At 47.4% G+C, this 17,085-nt stretch overlaps 1 protein-coding gene across 1 annotated transcript in view; it reads right to left on the reverse strand.

Annotated features, from left to right (window-relative positions):
• Nucleotides 1-17,085, reverse strand: part of LOC120058068 (ecto-NOX disulfide-thiol exchanger 1-like) — a 99,043-nt gene that overhangs the window by 50,833 nt on the left and 31,125 nt on the right. The window lies entirely within an intron of this gene.

Genomic DNA, 17,085 nt, shown 5'->3' on the forward strand with positions numbered 1-17,085 from the left:
TAGCTATCACAAATTCGACCAAATAAAGATATAAATAGCCACTAACCAAGAAACAACTTCATCAGATGACAGTCTGATAACATATTTATTGTATAGCATATGTTTTGTTAGAAAAATGTGCATATTTCAGGTATAAATCATAGTTTACATTGCAGCTACAATCAGAAATTGCACCGAAAGCAGCCATAAAACTTACAGACACCAACGTCAAATACCTAATTACTCATCATAAAACATTTCTGAAAAATACATAGTGTACAGCAAATGAAAGACAGGCATCTTGTGATTCCAGCCAATATTTCCGATTTATTAAGTGTTTTACAGCGAAAACAAAATGTAGCGTTATATTAGCTTAGCACAATAGCCAGAAACACTTGGGCGCCGACGACTAGTTCACATCTACGACAGATATATGAAATAGCATCATAAAATGTTTCTTACTTTTGCTGATCTTCCATCAGAATGTTGGACAAGGTGTCCTTTGTCCAGAACAGTCGTTGTTTGGATTTAGAACGGCAACTTTCCCTCTTCATTTAGCACGCGCACTAGCCAAGTGGCACGGATCTCTCCATCGTCAACAAAGTCAGAGAACGGAACACGGCAAAACTCCCGAAAAAATTTCAATAATCTGATTAAACTATATTGAAAAAACATACTTTACGATGATATGGTCACATGTATCAAATAAAATCAGAGCCGGAGATAGTAGTCGTCCATAACGGCAGCTAAACAGAAGGCAATCCCACTGTCCACCTCGCGCTCCCAAGAGTACCGGAAATGAGGGACACGTCATACAAAGAGCTTGTATTCCAATTCAGACCAAGATAAACACAAAATTTCTTCTCTCACAGCCTCTTGACATCCAGGGGAAGGTCTATGAAGTGCACGTAGACTCTTACGTATCATGCCCATGTATAGGCAGGAAGAAGAACAGAGCCTCGATTTCAGACTTTCCACTTCCTGGTCAGGAAGTTTGTGCCAAATGAGTTCTGTTTGACTCACAGATATAATTCAAACGGTTTTAGAAACTAGAGAGTGTTTTCTATCCAATAGTAATAATAATATGCATATTGTACGAGCAAGAATTGAGTACGAGGCCGTTTGAAATGGGCACCTTTAATCAGAGCTACTCAATACTGCCCCTGCAGCCATAAAAAGTTAAGCGTGGTGTCTGTTTTGAACTACGTGTCTACGTGGTTACTGGACTGCTTTCATTCTCCCCGTGTCTGGGGTAGTTTTTTGTGAGCACCCAATGTATTAGAAGGGTGACTTTAGTTTCTCAGTGTTCATTAAAAGGGAACATTTGTTATTGCACCCTCTGTTTCCTGCGTTTGACTTCGCACTCCGACACCCAGTCCTTACAGAATCCCGCACCAGCAAAATGGAGTCAGCAGGAGCAGCGGCCAACCCTCTCCCATCGATGGAGGAACGGGTGCTCCATCATACCACCGTTCTCCACCGTATCGGATCGGCGATGGATTCTATGATGGACCGATGGGAGAGGAGTGGTCTCCTCTCTCCACCTCCGGCTCTTCCTACCCAGGACTCTCCATCCCCCGGCTCCAGCACTCTCCGTCTGACACTCCCGAGGGATTATGATGGAGCGGCGGCAGGGTGCCAGGGGTTCTTACTCCAACTGGAACTGTACCTTGCCACCGTAAGACCCACTCCCTCGGGAGAGGAGAGGAGAGGGTGAGTGTCCTCGTCTCCTGCCTCACGGGTCGTGCTCTGGAGTGGGCGAACGCAGTCTGGAATGGCCCAGACTCAGCGAAGGAGCACTACCCAGAGTTTACCCGCCGTTTTCGTGCCGTGTTTGACCACCCTCCAGAGGGCCGAGCGGCGGGAGAACGACTATTCCATCTCAGGCAGGAGAAGAGGAGCGCCCAGGATTACGCGCTAGAGTTCCGGACCCTGGCTGCAGGATCTGGGTGGAACGACAGGGCCCTTATTGACCATTACCGGTGTAGTCTCCGGGAGGACGTCCGTAGGGAGCTAGCATGTCGGGACACCGCTCTTTCCCTGGATGAGTTGATTGACATGTCCATCCGACTGGACAATCTGCTGGCTGCCCGCGGGCGTTCTGAGAGGGTCCTGTACGTTCCACCACCCAGCACCTCCGCTCCCATTCCGATGGAGTTGGGAGGGGCCGTGCTGAGGGGTACCGGAGGAGGAGGGGGTCCGTCTGGGAGTCGAGATGGCAGGCGGAACGCTTCTCGATCACCCCAGGTGAGTCAGCACCAAACTCACCCAGAACCCCCTGTTGGTCACATGTTTGTCTTAATTTTTTTCCTTAAATTTTTTCCATCTTCCCAGCATAGGGCGCTAGTCGATTCAGGCGCAGCTGGGAACTTTATGGAACGCGGACTCGCTCTTAAGTTAGGTGTTCCGCTTGTGCCGATAGATTCTCCCTTTCCCGTGCACTCCCTAGATAGCCGGCCATTAGGGTCAGGGGTGGTCAGGGAGACCACGGTTCCCCTGGACATGGTGACGCAGGGGAATCATAAGGAGCGTATCAGTCTGTATATTATTGATTCGCCTGCGTTTCCAGTGGTGCTAGGGATTCCCTGGCTGGCCCGGCACAATCCTAAAATTTCGTGGAGACAGGGGGTTCTCCAGGGGTGGTCAAAGGAGTGTTCTGGAAGGTGTGTGGGAGTTTCCATCGGTGCCACGTCGGTGGAAAGTCCAGACCAGGGTCCCACGGTGTGCATTCCCCCCGAGTATGCCGATTTGGCAATCGCTTTCAGTAAAACGAAAGCGACTAAATTACCACCTCATCGACCGGGAAGGGATTGTGCGATAGATCTCCAGGTAAACACTGCGCTTCCCAAGAGTCACGTGTACCCATTGTCCCAAGAGGAGACGGTGGCTATGGAGACATATGTCACTGAGTCTCTGGGACAGGGGTACATTCGGTCCTCCATCTCACCCGCCTCCTCGAGTTTCTTTTTTGTGAAGAAAAAGGAGGGAGGTTTGCGTCCGTGTATTGATTATAGAGGTCTAAATGCCATCACCGTGGGGTTTAGTTACCTCTCATTGCTACGGCAATGGAATCATTTCACGGAGCGCAGTTCTTTACAAAATTGGATCTCAGGAGCGCGTATAGTCTGGTGCGTATTCGGAAAGGAGACGAGTGGAAAAACCGCATTTAGTACCACATCGGGCCATTATGAGTACTGCGTCATGCCGTATGGGTTAAAGAATGCTCCAGCCGTTTTCCAATCCTTTGTAGACGACATTCTCAGGGACCTGCACGGGCAGGGAGTGGTTGTTTATATCGATGACATTCTGATCTACTCAGCCACTCACGCCGCGCATGTGTCTCTTGTACGCAAGGTGCTTGGTAGACTGCTGGAACATGACCTATATGTCAAGGCTGAGAAGTGTGTGTTCTCCAAACGAGCCGTCTCTTTTCTGGGTTAACGCATTTCCACCTCGGGGGTGGTGGTGGAGGGTGACCGCATTAAGGCCGTGCATAATTGGCCGACTCCGACCACGGTAAAAGAGGTGCAGCGGTTTTTGGGTTTTGCCAACTACTACCGGAGGTTTATCCGGGATTTTGGCCAGGTAGCAGCTCCCATTACCTCACTGCTGAAGGGGGGTCCGGTGCGGTTGCAGTGGTCAGCAAAAGCGGACGGAGCTTTCAACAGGTTGAAGGCGCTGTTCACGGATGCGCCCGTGTTGGCGCATCCGGACCCCTCTCTAGCATTCATAGTGGAGGTGGACGCGTCCGAGGCTGGGGTAGGTGCCGTGCTATCACAGCGCTCTGGTACGCCACCAAAACCACCCCTGCGCTTTCTTCTCGAAGAAGCTCAGCCCAGCGGAGCGTAACTATGATGTGGGGGACCGGGAGTTGTTAGCGATGGTCAGTGCTCTGAAGGTGTGGAGACACTGGCTTGAGGGGGCTAAGCACCCTTTTCTCATCTGGACCGACCACCAGAATCTGGAGTATATTCGGGCAGCTAGGAGACTGAACCCACGTCAGGCAAGGTGGGCCATATTCTTTACCCGATTCCAATTTACGTTATCGTATAAACCAGGCTCCCAGAATGTAAAGGCGGATGCACTGTCCCGGTTTTACGACACAGACGATCGGTCCACCGAACCTACTCCCATCCTTCCTGCATCAAGGCTGATAGCACCAGTGGTGTGGGAGGTGGACTCGGACATCGAGCGGGCGTTACGGGCGGAACCCGCTCCTCCTCAGTGTCCGGTGGGTCGGAAGTACGTGCCGCTTGGTGTTCGGGACAAATTGATTCGGTGGGCTCACGTTCTACCCTCCTCGGGTCACCCTGGGGTGACGAGGACAGTGGGGAGCCTTCGGGGGAGGTATTGGTGGCCTACCTTGGCTAGGGACGTTAGGGTTTATGTTTCCTCCTGTTCGGTATGCGCCCAGAGTAAGGCTCCTAGGCACCTTCCTAGAGGGAAGTTACAACCCCTCCCCGTTCCACAACGGCCTTGGTCGCATCTGTCCGTAGATTTTCTGACCGATCTTCCCCCGTCTCAGGGGACCACTACGGTACTGGTGATTGTGGATCGGTTCTCTAAGTCCTGCCGTCTCCTCCCGTTGCCCGGTATCCCTACAGCCCTGCAGACTGCGGAGGCATTATTCACCCACGTCTTCCGGCACTACGGGGTGCCGGAGGACATCGTTTCTGATCGGGGGCCCGAGTTCACGTCCCGAGTTTGGAGGGCGTTCATGGAGCGTTTGGGGGTCTCGGTCAGCCTGACCTCCGGTTATCACCCCGAGAGTAATGGGCAGGTGGAGAGAGTGAACCAGGAGGTGGGTAGGTTTCTGCGGTCGTATTGCCAGGACCGGCCAGGGGAGTGGGCGAGATACATCCCCTGGGCCGAAATGGCCCAGAACTCACTACGCCACTCCTCTACTAACGTGTCCCCCTTTCAGTGTGTATTGGGGTACCAGCCGGTCCTGGCACCATGGCATCCGAGCCAGACCGAGGCTCCTGCGGTGGAGGAATGGGTGCAGCGCTCCAAGGAGACATGGAGGGCCGTCCAGGAATCCCTCCAACAAGCTAGTGGACGGCAGAAGAGGAGTGCTGACCGCCACCGCAGTGAGGCCCCCGTGTTTGTACCGGGGGACAGGGTCTGGCTCTCGACCCGAAACCTGCCCCTCCGCTTGCCCTGCCGGAAGCTGGGTCCGCAGTGTGTAGGGCCCTTCAAAGTCCCGAGGAGAATAAACGAGGTGTGTTATCGATTACAACTCCCTTCCTATTATCGTATTAACCCCTCGTTTCATGTGTCTCTCCTTAGGCCGGTGGTAGCTGGTCCCCTGCAGGACGGTGAGGTGCCGGAGGTCCCTCCTCCCCCTCTGGACATCGAGGGGTCCCCGGCGTACACGATACGGGCCATTCTGGACTCGAGACGCCGGGTGAGGGGCCTGCAGTACCTCGTGGACTGGGAGGGGTACGGTCCGGAGGAGAGGTGCTGGGTACCGGTGGGGGACATTTTGGATCCGTGTATGCTGAGGGATTTCCATCGCCTCCATCCGGATCGCCCTGCACCTCGTCCTCCGGGTCGACCTCGAGGCCGGTGTCGGCGCGCTGCGGGAGCCGCGCGTCAGAGGGGGGGTACTGTCACGACTCCGACCGAGGCAGGCTCTCCTTCCCGTTCGGGTGGCGCTCGGCGGTCGTCGTCACCGGCCTATTAGCTGCCACTGATCCTTTTCTCCCCGTCCTTATGTGTTTATTGGTTACACCTGTTTTCATTTGTTGGTAATTAGTTGGGCTTATCAGTCAGCCGGCCCGCCCGGTTCTTTGTGCGGGATTGTTAGTTGTTAAGCGTGGTGTCTGCTTTGAACTACGTGTCTACGTGGTTACTGGACTGCTTTCATTCCCCCCGTGTCTGGGGTAGTTTTTTGTGAGCACCCAGTGTATTAGAAGGGTGACTTTAGTTTCTCAGTGTTCATTAAAAGGGAACATTTGTTATTGCACCCTCTGTTTCCTGCGTTTGACTTCGCACTCCGACACCCAGTCCTTACAATCTCTAGGAGAATTGAAAACACATCTTTTCTCAGCTTTACAAGTTGGTCTGTGTTAGTATGGAGTCTTCGTTAGAGAATGATATGAAACTTAGCGAGTGAGATGAGAGAGACTTAAGTCCTGTTGACATAGTAATAGTCGGCCGTTCCCTCGTTCCCAGGTCAATCTCACATTAACGCCCCGAGCACCTTTTAAATGAAAGAGAGCGAGAGAGGGAGGGATTGAGAGATGGAGAGAAGGAGAGAAGGAGAGAAAGCGATGTCATATTTTCCGTTGACTCAGCTGTGGGGTTGATGACCAAGTGGAGAGAACTGAGCAGGCAGGAGACAGCTGGTCTAGACATGAGATCACAAACCACAGAACCAAGAGAGGGGAGAGGTGGTGTGGAAGGTGTGTGTGGGGGGGGGGGGGGGGGGGGGGGGGGTAGACCAATGCCTTCAGGTCTAGGTCCTTCTGGGGTAGAAAGCATGAGAAGTGGACCACAGCTTTGGTGTTATGGAGCAGAAACCCTAAGAATGTGCAGGGTCTGTGGAAACTCTGAGAGGAGGAAGAGGAGGAGGAGGAGGAGTAGGTGGAAGAGGAGGAGAGAGCCAGCCTAGAATGTCTAGCATGTTTAGAATGGGAAGCCAGAGGCAAAGTAATGACAACACAACGGAAGTTACTTTTTTGTGAGAAGGAGGAGAGGAGGAGAGGAGATGAGAGGGAGGGAGGAGAGGACAGGGAGGAGAGGGAGGGAGGGAGATAGTGAGAAGGATGGAGAGGAGGAGAGGAGGAGGAGAACTGTGACAGTGAGGCTGTTAATCCGTTTTTAATCCAGTATTATTGCTTTCTCTCAGACTACCATGATCTCAGACTACCATGAACACAAACACACACACACCGAAATGGCAGTGAGTGCATTTAACATGGGCTCTTCTTGCAAACCCAACAGGCCAACATTCCCTCTTTTGACTCAAACTCAGTGAACAATGGAGCAATGAACAAGGAGGAAGTGAATCCATTAGCTACAGCTCAGATGATGATAATGACCATGGAGGGAAACTATTTCCATCCTGACGATCAATATCCTCTAGAGCCAGCTGAGAACCATCCATCTGCTGCAGGGGAGTGTCCCTGAGTACAGACAGGAGAGGAGAGAGGAGATAAGAGAGGGAAGAGGAGAGAGGAGAGAAGACAGGAAAGAGGAGAGAGGAAATAGGAGAGAGGAAAGAGGAGAGAGGAAAGAGGAGAGAACATAGGAAATAGGAGCTAGAAAGCTGTATCTCTCTAGCTCCTATTTCCAGAGGATCCCATCAATGACATAATACTGTCCCACCCCCCTTTGGCTCATTCTAGGGTTGACCTAATAAGGACCAGGAAGGGTTATTGTGTGTTTGGGGGCTCAGAGGAGGACTCAGTCAAGCTGTAGACTGATTTACAACAAGACTGGGACATATACATTATGGAAGAAGACACTAGCAAGCCCCTCCGGCCCCCACAAACACACCCAAACACTGAACCGGCTTCTGGCCCAGAGAAGACCCTGAGACAGCAGAAGGGAGATGAAGAAGGGTCAGTTAGAGAACAATACTGACTAACTGACATACAGAGACAGTCAGGCCAACAAAATGACTGCTCACCTACTGTAGACAGGACAGAATGACCTGATTAGATAATTAACCTGTGTATGGCCAAATGTCTTGTTCAGGCCTTCATTCCTGATTAAACCTAGTCCATTTATTAATGGTCTCAATGCCACTAGCGTCTGTATGGCAGAGGTTCCGTTAGGCCAGGTTATACAGACACCACAGTGAAACTGTCTGTAGTATGGCCTAACATATGTACATAAACAACAGGTGCCCCATCTATCCATCTATCCTTTCTCTCTATGTTTGTTTAACTATTTGTTAAACAAAGATGGGTATAAATGTGTATACATGTGTAATTCTTTACATAGAAGGAGACATATTCCATCTTTAACCAGACAAACATTGGTTAGTGTATGAGCGTGTGTTGGTGTGTTTGTGAGAGCCATAGAGCTTCTAGCATGGCTGTGTCCATATGGATGTCAACAGCAGGTGTTCTCCTGCCCAGAGCAGAGCAGGCTGTTAGAAAGACAAGCTGACTCTCAGGGAATTACATGTAATATAATATCTAAATACTGAGGTAGACAGAGAATACAGCGGATATCTTTAAGCACTAAAATACATATGTAGATCCACACACACACAGGCATACACACACACATACACTTTTTGGGGGGAAAGGACAGCCCCGCCACTCCACATCAAAGACTAAATAACAGTGTGAATGGGAGCACCCAGCTAGGGGGCCAGGCAGGCACATCTGTGCTAGGCCATTATGTTCAGTGTGAGCAGACATAGGCATGGTAGATGGCTGTGATGCAGTCTAGTGGCATTCTGATGGCAGGGAGGAAATGTTGTTGAGATAACCAGCCAGTCACAGACCAGCTCTGGGTCTCCCTTGACAACCCTCTATTCATTACACTGTCTGTGAAGGATGGATATGATGCACTGAAAACACAATAGATATTGTTGATACCCTCGCTGTTAAAACAAAACAAACATGCTAATCGTATGCGTGTGTGTGTGTGTGTGTGTGTGTGTGTGTGTGTGTGTGTGTGTGTGTGTGTGTGTGTGTGTGTGTGTGTGTGTGTGTGTGTGTGTGTGTGTGTGTGTGTGTGTGTGTGTGTGTGTGTGTGTGTGTGCAGTTTGAGTTTAAACTTGATTGTAATCAGATGAGAAGGGAGCATACGGACCTGTGTGTGTGTGTGTTTATTTGTTGTGCTAGGACACAAAAAGAAGCTAGGAGACACAAGGAGACACAAGAATAAGAAATATACCGCAGTAGATTTTAGAAGAGCATCTCTAATAGTTTACAGACAGAGACAAATGTCTATCATCCTCCTACTGTTACTGACCCTCCTAATTTTCAGAAGATTAAACAAAGTGAATCTCTGCTCGCTAATTGGAGGAACGTCATTATCATTCTTCAGCCTTGTTATCATGGCTCTGACCCAAGCCAGAGAGAACGGCTTCTCCTCTATAAAACGGCACTGTTCTGTTGTGTTATTTGCTGCTGTGTATGAGCCTGAGAGAGAGGAGAGCATCAAAGAGAACCACCCTCCTTTCTCTCAAGTGTTGGAATACGCCATCATCTGAGCACCTTTTTCCCCTTTCACTCTCCAGGCTTGGGCTACTTGCTTGAATAAAAATAATCAATACAACAGAAAGACAACTTTATTGCTGCTCTAGTCTGTCAACATGAGATCTCAACTCCCATCATTACCTCAGTAATACAGAATTGCTGGGAGAGAGGGAGAGGTAGGGAGGCAGGGAGATGCAGGGAGAGGTGGGGAGGCGGGTAGATGAGGGAAGGGAGGGAGGGCGGGAGGGAGGGAGGGATGGGTGAGGAGAGATGAGTAGGGAGGAAGAGAGAGGTGGAGAGGGAGGGAGGGAGAGAGAGAGAGGTGGGGAGAGGAGGTTGAGGGGAGAGAGAGGCAGGGAGCGTTGGGGAGAGAGGGAGAGGCAAGGAGATGCTGGGGGAAGAAGGGAGAGGTGGGGTGAGGGTAGGGGAGGGGGAGGAAAGGGAAGACAGGGTGAGACAGGGGGGTGAGGGGAGAGGCTGGGTCTTAGTCACAGTTTCCTCACACGTACAAACACCCAAACAACCCAGCAGCCAGACACAAGGTAAACGCATACAGGCACATTTAGTCTAGCGCACAGCAAAGGCATTCTTCTCTTTCCACCTATGATTCACTCAGAAACAGATGGGTTTATCCCCCAGCCTACTGAGACACACCATAATAATGCAATGACACACACACACACACACACACACACACACACACACACACACACACACACACACACACACACACACACACACACACACACACACACACACACACACACACACACACACACAGGTGTAGCAGCATCTATGACTGATTGCATTAGATATCATCAGCTGTGAATATCTGATGGTTTGAAATTCCACAATATAAACTGTACTAATTGTGCATGACTGTTCATATCAATAGGTTTACAATCAATGGAGTGAGATCAAGGAGAAACAGATGGAGGTTTAATAGCGTGTATACAGCAAAATCCTATTTCCTCATTGAATAGTATGAATAACCTCTGTTTCCTCATTGAATAGTATGAATAACTTCAGTTTCCTTATTGAATAGTATGAATAACCTCTGTTTCTTTATTGAATAGTATGAATAACCTCCGTTTCTTTATTGAATAGTATGAATAACCTCCGTTTCTGTAACGTCCTGACCAGAGTTATTATGTGTTTTGCTTGTTTAGTGTTGGTCAGGACGTGAGCTGGGTGGGAATTCTATGTTGTGTGTCTAGTTCGTCTGTTTCTGTGTCCAGCCTAATATGGTTCTCAATCAGAGGCAGCTGTCAATCGTTGTCCCTGATTGAGAATCATATATAGGTGGCTTGTTTTGTGTTGGGGATTGTGGGTGGTTGTCTTCTGTCTTTGTGTTCTGCACCAGATAGGACTGTCTCGGTTTTCACGTTTGTTATTTTGTATTTTGTATAGTGTTCACGTTATCGTCTCTTTGTTTATTAAATCATGTTGAACACTAGCCGCGCTGCGTTTTGGTCCTCTCCTTCATCCCAGGAAGAAAGCCGTTACAGTTTCCCTATTGAATAGTATGAATAACCTCCGTTTCCCTATTGAATAGTATGAATAACCTCTGCTTCCTTATTGAATAGCATGTGTATACACTCTAAGAAAAAAAAGCTATCTAGAACCTAAAAGGGTTCTTCGGCTGTCCCTATAGGAGAACCCTTTCAAGAACCCTTTCTGGTTCCATGTAGAACCCTTTCCACAGAGGATTCTACATGGAACCCAAAATGGTTCTACCTCGGGCTGTTGCGGTGACCGTATTACCGCCACACCGGCAGTCATGAGTCATGAAGGCAGTCAAATTCCACATGACTGTTTAGTCACGGTAATTAACCTTCTCCAAGCTCTGATGCTGCTGCTGGTCATTAGTAGCCTACCAAACTTGCTAACTGCCAGGTACTCATCACTCCATTGTCCATCTAATCACTATGACCATAAATGCAAATGTATTCGAAAATTTTATCAAACACTTAATGAGAGCCCATGAGCTCATGTTGCACAACATTTCTATAGGCTATGTAATTGCGGGAGAAAACAGAGTGATGGCCGCTAATAAAAAGAGGAGGATCTCATCAGCTTTCTATAGGCTAGGCCTACTATATTTATTTCTCAACTTTCCTAATATTAAGCACATTGCTTCTCTTTACAACAGGAGTATAGCCTACCTGGCTGGCATGAAAATAAACCATGGGGAAAAATGTCCTCCATTCACTATTTAAGTGCATAGATTACATGTATTTTTTCTCTGCCCCTGTTTCGATACAGGTGCATGATAATGGTCCATTCTAAATCAAAACAAATGTCACACATATATTAATAAGTATGTATAAAGACAAGATTAAATCAAGAATAGTCTGATGGGTGAGAATATTAGCCTATCACTTGTGAATTTTATTTTATCACTTGTGAATGATGCCCAGCATAAGAAACAATTCCTTTTTTTGCGACTTTTTCGAATCATAGTCGCACAGCTCATGTAGCCTAGCCCATAGGCCTATATGTTTTAATAAGGTTTGTATCACAACTAAAATGGCCAAATACCTTCTTAAAATGAAGCACATTAATCCGCTTTATCCAGGATCCAGTTGCAGAGGGAGATGTTTAGTCCCAGGGTCCTATATAAGCAGCACGTGAGTTTCAAGTTTGGGGAAGATAATTTTCACCATAAAAATTCACCTTTATAATAAAAGCATTACATGCACAATTGCATTTGAGTTCGCTTTTGATAATGGTGTTTTCTGCTAATGGAACATTCACGCTTATAGCCTACTGCCATGCACACATTGCTGTGCTTATAATGTGAAGAAATAGTCTGATAGTTTATCAACATTTTAAGCTAAACGTTCTGATCTGTTGCGTCAACCACATTACATAAAAACTTTTTCTTTATGCTAGTAGTTGTATTAATTTGGAATCTATCGCATCCCACAATTGTCCCAGACCATGTTTGGAATATTTATTTCTCGCACAGAATAGGTCAACTTTTGTACTATGGGGGATAGTAGATTGACATAGGCTAGTGCATTTGCTGTTCGTTAGGCCTACTCATCTTGTTGGCTGACGAAAAGTAAATGTGGACAGTCCCAATATCTTCAATAAGGACCCCGGAGTTGGATAAGGACGTGCGCAGTTGCATCCCTGATGTGTCTGTCTTCACTTGTAGCCTGTGAGAAAGACCCGATCACGTGACGGAGAACCATGTGAGTGAGAGACGCTTCAGATTGCACAGCACACTCAGGGAGAAGGGCACAACGCAGCACTCCGGGCTGCAAAAGGCATGGATTTTTTTGGGGTGCATTACGGACACAAACAGGATGCTGCCGTGAAATTTGAGGCATTTATCAAGTGCTTGACAAATTGTGAATGAGAGACTATTGGAGTGTGTACAGCCTGCGCAAAAAACAAATCATTATTAGAGTCTCATCATGCAGCCATACAATGTATTAAAATTCTAAACATATAGCCCAACATTTGTAGAACAACTAAAGTTACATTAATAACTCTAAATTAAGCATATAGGAGTACCTATTTCTTTGTTAATTACTCAACACAGAATAGCCGCATGTGCGTGTGTAACCGACGTGAAATGGCTAGCTAGTTAGCGGTGGTGCGCGCTAATAGCGTTTCAATCGGTGACGTCACTCGCTTTGAGACCTTGAAGTAGTGGTTCCCCTTGCTCTGCAAGGGCCGCGGCTTTTGTGGAGCGATGGGTAACGATGCTTCGTGGGTGACTGTTGTTGATGTGAGCAGAGGGTCCCTGGTTCGCGCCCGGGTCGGGGCGAGGGGACGGACTAAAGTTAAACTGTTACACGTGCTCCCTCAAATCGTTTGGAGAAAATATTAACATTTTATTCAGCTTTGTTCAATTGTATTCTTCATACTATCAAACAATATAAAATAATGGCACGGAATTATAAGCACATTTTGTCTGCTAAATTAACTAGTGTAGCCCACAGCCATTTGGTATAGCCACATCAGGACCAAACATAAGGACAACTCAGAGTATGCTATTATTTTCATCTGAAATAGACTACATTTTCTTCATATCATGCTTCTTTAGACCTGTCTAAAATAAAAAATGAGTTTATTGTGAAGGTGTATGCTATATTACATGGATTTATTAGAATTTTTAAAATGGCTTGTAGGCTATGTGTGGAAGCCAGGAGATGCTAAATGTGTTTATGTTAATTAACGGTCAATTACCGTGAAACCGACAGTTATTTGGTTGACAATCACCGGCTGACGAAATTTTGTGATCGCCACAGCACTAGTTCTACCTGGAACCAAAAAGGGTTTCCTTTTGGAACCATTTTTTCTAAGAGTGTAGCATCCTTCCATTTCCTCATTGAATAGCATTCATACATTGCACCATGTATTTAGCAACCCCTTGTTTCCTGATTGGACTCCAGTAATGCTTATTGATCTATGTAGTGTCTCCTGACTGGTTGAGTATAAATAGAACCGAGGCTTCTACTGCACATAAACTACCTCAGAGATACTCTCTTGTGCTCTCACCATCTCCGCTTTTATCTCTTGATACACATACAGCGGTTCTATGTGAGATGTTGTTACTATGCAGGACTGCTGCCTACAGGACAGAGGCAGGTGGAGCAGAACCTATTGCATTTTAAATATTTATAACTATAGCGTAGATCTGCTATCGGCCATATCACAGGACAGAGGAAGGGTCTTCTGAGTTTTTAGATCAAATGTTGCAGTCTCCATAGTCTTGGAGTTAGCCAATCCTAACCTCTGTTGAACAAACCATCTTTGGGGTTATTGTATGGAATGTAAAAAGGTAAAGAAACATATAGGCAACCAGGGAATTTGTATAACTGAATCAAATCACATCTTTAACATCTCTTGTTGACTTCTATAATTTAATTAGGAAGAGATGTCATCATACTATCAGACAATAAGAGTTTTATGACATATATGTGATTCTCCTGGTTGAGTTCTAATTCAAATACTGTAACCAGGGAACAAAGGGATTTCACTGCATTCTTCTCTCCTCCTCCCGTCTCCTCCTTCTCCTCCACCTCCCCTCTCCTTCTCCTCCCATCTCCTCCTCTCTCCTCCTCCATCTCCCCTCTCCTCCTCCTCCCCCCTCCTCCTCCCCTCCTCCTTCTCCTCCACCTCCCCTCGTCTCCTCCTCTCTCCTCCTCCTCCATCTCCCCTCTCCTCCTCCTCCCCCCTCCTCCTCCCCTCTCCTCCTCCTCCCCCCTCCTCCTCCTCCACCTCCCCTCTCCTCCTCCTCCCATCTCCTCCTCTCTCCTCCTCCTCCATCTCCCCTCTCCTCCCCCCTCCTCCTCCCCCCTCCTCCTTCTCCTCCACCTCCCCTCTCCTTCTCCTCCTCCTCCTCTCCCCTCCTCCTCCTTCTCCTCTCCCCTCCTCCTCCCCTCTCCTCCTCCTCTCCCCTCCTCCTCCCCTCTCCTCCTCCTCCCCCCTCCTCCTCCTCCACCTCCCCTCTCCTTCTCCTCCAGTCTCCTCCTCTCTCCTCCTCCTCCATCTCCCCTCTCCTCCTCCTCCCCCCCTCCTCCTTCTCCTCCATCTCCCCTCTCCTTCTCCTCCCATCTCCTCCTCTCTCCTCCTCCTCCACCTCCCCTCTCCTCCTCCTCCCCTCTCCTCCAATCCTTTACACTTATGGGGGAGGAAAGTAACTAAGAGCTCCTCCAATAAAAGGGATTAGAGATTTTGCCCTGCGCAGCCAACTGTTTCAATTGAAATCACAGCCTCCTGCAGAAATCATTAAATGTTTAACTATTCCTGATTCAGCTGGATATCACTGTACCACTCTACATTCATTAGACACAATGGAAAACATCTACCCTCGCCACACACTGGTGTGTGTGTGTGTTTGTGTGCGTGTGTGTGTGTGCAAGAGCGTGAGAATGTGTCGTCCCCCACTATAGCACTAGAAGTTCTCTGATATTCGGTACAGATTTCATTCATAGATGGGGCACACACACACACACACACACACACACACACACACACACACACCCTGTGCTGGGGAGGGAAGAGGATAATGTTACAGTTCAACCCTTAGCACTTCACAGGAGACTGATGTAACATTATGAGGAGACACCACACTCACTGGAGAGGTCACACACAAACACATACACCACATTCCCTGGAGAGAAAAAACCACACACACACACTAACTGAGAGGAGTTTGGAACATTAACACACACACGCACAAACAGTAAGAAACCATTCAAAAAAATAATTACGAAACAACACTCTCACCTCTGTTCACCTCTGTCAACTCAAATCATAATGAACTGTTAGTGATTACAAAACTGGCATGTCTAAACACTCCGTTTAAATCACTTTGGCTAAGAGAGGATCTTTCTTTCAAACGGCTGCATTGTATTGTTTTTATAGTTCATGTTAAAAGCCTTGAGTAATCGTGTCAACCCCATGAAAAACAGCTCTAACTAGACCAGTAAACATTTTAACACGCTGATATGCTCTGACGACGAATAATTATTCTAAATGTCAGAGAAATTAGCCAGAGAGTGTGTTTAGTAGCTACCTGGAGCTTCCCTTAAAGGTTGAGAGAGAGGGGGGAGGGAGAGAGAGAGATGGAGACGGAGAGAGGGGGGATGGAGGGAGAGAGAGAGAGACAGAGGGAGGGAGGGAGGTGAAATAGAACTAAACACTGAGTGTGTGTGTCCTGAGGGAGGACTGTGAGAGAGTAGGCACACCATCTAACGATAGTGGATAGAAGAGGGAGATGATTGGTCCCCTATCTCCTGTCTATATCGAACAGTCCTTATCTCTCCTCTCACAACAACTCAGCTAATACTGAGTGACTGGCTTGGATTCCTAGAAACACTGTGTACCTGGAGATCAGCCCAATACCACATCCACCTCTAGCCTCTACCCTTATAATAGTGTCTTAATAAGATAAGTTGGTGAAGGCCAAGATCAATCGAATTACAAAGTCAACCGTCACACACAGCACATGACCGTCTCCTCCTGTTGCTAAGCAACATTAATTCAGAATTTCCAAGAAAGGAGTGTGAGTTGTGACAGGTAACATCACCTCCCTCTGCTTGCTGATCGCCCCGCTTAGCGACGAGAGGCTATGTGGGAACATTTTACAGGCAACAATACTTATGCTTGAGTACAATTTACGATACTAATAAATTGCTTTTTAATGGACATAGAATTAGGTTTTCATATTATCAACTCAAAATAAATGTTCAGTTCACTAGCTAAATAACCTTTCACATGAAGGCATATATATTACTAATTTATGATGCTATAAAATAGTTGTTTATGGTTGGAAAATGATGTCAGATTATTATGTTAAACACATGTATCTGTAGTTAACCTGCTCCAGATGACTGATCGTTATAGTCTCATCCACGTATTGGTTGAATAAATTCAAAATATTGACTCACCTGATGCTAGCATCCCACTGGACCACTGAAACAGCCTGCCCAAGCACAGTGTGCATGTGAGTGTGTGTGTGTGTGTGTGTGTGTGTGTGCGTGCGTGCGTGCGTGCGTGCGTGCGTGCGTGCGTGCGTGCGTGCGTGCGTGCGTGCGTGCGTGCGTGCGTGCGTGCGTGCGTGCGTGCCTGCATTTGTGTGTGTATGTGTGTGTGAATCCTGAAAACACAATAACAGTTAAAAGGATAGTGTAGCCATCAGAAAAACGAAGAAAGAGGAAGTATCTAGACTAAAACAGAAAAACAGAGAGCTATAGAAAGATGACCTATTTTAGTCCATCACCAGTTTTGGGTCATACCTCTTTTATCCTTTCATCCCCTCTGGTCATAACTGCCCTCCACTGTAATGCGGGTTAAGATGAAGGATGGTGATAGCAGGAAATTTAACAGTAACAAAAACCTGTTTCACTGATGAAGGCGAAACTCATTGGTTCTAAAAAAGTAAATATATATTTTTGAAGATAAGTCTATTGTCCTCTAT

The sequence above is a fragment of the Salvelinus namaycush genome, chromosome 13 (genome assembly GCF_016432855.1).
Source record: "Salvelinus namaycush isolate Seneca chromosome 13, SaNama_1.0, whole genome shotgun sequence".
Taxonomy (NCBI): Eukaryota; Metazoa; Chordata; class Actinopteri; order Salmoniformes; family Salmonidae; genus Salvelinus; species Salvelinus namaycush.